General features: G+C 32.8%; 1 pseudogene; it reads right to left on the bottom strand.

Annotated features, from left to right (window-relative positions):
• Positions 1–1,952: 1,952 nt before the first annotated feature.
• Positions 1,953–2,099, bottom strand: LOC143379723 (U2 spliceosomal RNA; annotated as a pseudogene).
• Positions 2,100–2,589: the final 490 nt, after the last annotated feature.

The following is a 2,589-nucleotide window of genomic DNA, read 5'->3' on the forward strand; positions in this document are numbered from 1 at the left end:
CCTGGAAATTCCAAGATTAAGGCACCAGCAGATTCTGTGTCTGATAGTGGTCTGCTTCCTAAAAGATATCAGTCTTCTCTCTATTACCTCACATGGCAGAAGGGATGAAGGATCTCGGTGGGGATTCTTATATAAAGTCATGAATCCCTGAACACTTCCTAATAGCCCCACCTCCTGAAACCAACACCTGGAAGGTTAGGAGTTTAATGTATAAATTTGGACAGGACACATTCAGATCATAGCAATTCAATAGACAAATCTTAAGAATCACCCTGTAATTTCACCTGGAAATTTCAAGCATGTTGCCAGTTTTTATATCTGATCCTTTATGAGCATATTGCTTTACTTCTTAATAATATATTCTTCATTATTCCTTCATGTCAAAGGAATAATCATAATTCCTGAAGATATGTAGGTGTCTTCCCTCTAATTTCAATATTGGTAGGAATTTACATATAACCTTCGACTTACTTCCAATACAAGAGTGGGAACAATTTGCCTTACAAAAGAAGATGCTGTGCTTTGGTTGCCAGGGAAACAGTGGGAGAGTGGAGGACAGCCAAACAAGGTAAAATCAATAAAAAGACAAGTAGTAAGACAACTGTGTTGGTACAGACTAATCCTCAACCCCATGTGTTTAACTGTATTGTTGACTCTTCTGTGTATGATTGGGACGATTTACTACTTCCTGCTTTTCTATAACCATGATAAAAAGCATTCCTTCCTTCCTTCCTTTCAAATTTCAGCACACATGTATTGTATAACAATGAATGAATTAAAGTTAGTAGATTTTAAACCAGAGGAAAATATCTGCAGATGCAGATTTATTTTTTGATTCTTTTTTTTTTTTTTTTAGGTCACTGTGACCTTTGAGAAAATAGTTTCTGACTTTCTTCACATTAAGGTGAAAAACTGTCAGTGTTTATAGTGACTATTAATAGCCATTAGCATTGACAATACATAAAATAAATTTATAACTTGAATTGTTTAGCAGTTGACTCAAAGCATTTTATATGATATGATTTGAAAATTAAGATAATTTTAGAATGTGAACTTAGAAAAATATTCTAAGCATTTAAAAAAGTTCTTTAAATAAATTTTAAAATGTCAATAATTTGGCTTTATTTTGTGGAGGTGCATAAGCACAGAGAACTTTGCAATAGAAAACAGTAGAAACCTCTTGTTTGTGATGACAGACTTGGTTTTCTCTTAATTTACCACACTCCAGACTTTTGCATCTATAATAACTGTTGTGAGATGTAAAGAGTGGATGTTTCTCATAACATGTGTAAATATTATTTAGGCTTATAGCACATCTATATAGATTTTCAATAATTCTCAGAGACAAGTTTTTCAATGACACATTGCTGGGGTACATTAACTGTTCCCAGCAACTGATGGAAGTATTAGACAATATAGAAATATCAAACAGGAATCCCTGATACAAACTTAATGTTATTGGGTTTCCTTGGCCTCTTCTAAAATCACTTCTATCCCCCCAAGTTAATCAAGTAATAAAGGCAAGTACAGACTCAGGGAATTAATAAATAGGTAATGCTTCTTGATGAGAGGTGGTGTGAATTTTGATGAGCTGTATTCTCATCTGTGCATACTTGTTACTTCCTTTAACTTAGAAAATATTTTCACTTCCATCCCCCAGATTTTACCTGTTTGTGGCATCTGATTTGGACTCAATAATGTGTTAACTTTGGCTTTGGATTTTGTGCTTATAACAGTGGTCATACATTGATATTTTATATATTTATTTTAATTTAGAGAGAGGTAGGAAGAAAGTTTGCATAGCCTCTGCATTTCTGTTTTGATAAATTGGTTAGTGTGTACCCATTTGCAGAAAATGTTGCATTTGAAAAGCCTTGGTATGGTCATGTGAAAGTTAACTCTATAGTGAAAGATGTGTTTTGAACTGGAAATATTTTTTTTGAATAATCATCTTATCGTATCACTGAACATGACTGTATAGAATAAGCAGAGAGATTTAGTACCTACGGATGAACAACATTAGATACATAGCCAGAAATAAAAAGCAGAGGAAATTAAGAATACTACACTTGATCTTAGCCAAAAGGCCGAGAAGCGATAAGGAAATTAAGAATAGCAGAGAGCTAATTTGGAGAAACTTTTGAAAAGTATCATAAAACTAAGGCTGTAAAAAAATAATTATAAACAGAACACTATTGAATGCATTGGAGAGTTTAAGAACCATGAGAAGTGAAACTTAAAAATGTGACATCTTGTAATATCTGAAATACCAAGCACTATTTTAGCTACAGAATTATATTACAGTTTAATAAAATACATTAGATAAAAAACTTACATTAGCACACAATACATTAGTGAAGAGTAAGTTAGTTTTTAGCCTAAGTATACCTGATTTAATTCTTCCAGTGAAATGAGAAATTGCAAAAGATAAACGTCCTATTCTAAAGTAGCATTGGTACTAACAAAAGCTGAGCTAGAGTAAGCACAAAGTTAGACAATACTGAGATTTTAGCTAAATTAAGGAAATGGGCAGACCCGAATTAAACAACATATGTTATCCACTTATTACTGCATTGAACCATTACACCT

The sequence above is a fragment of the Callospermophilus lateralis genome, chromosome 13 (genome assembly GCF_048772815.1).
Source record: "Callospermophilus lateralis isolate mCalLat2 chromosome 13, mCalLat2.hap1, whole genome shotgun sequence".
NCBI lineage: Eukaryota > Metazoa > Chordata > Mammalia > Rodentia > Sciuridae > Callospermophilus > Callospermophilus lateralis.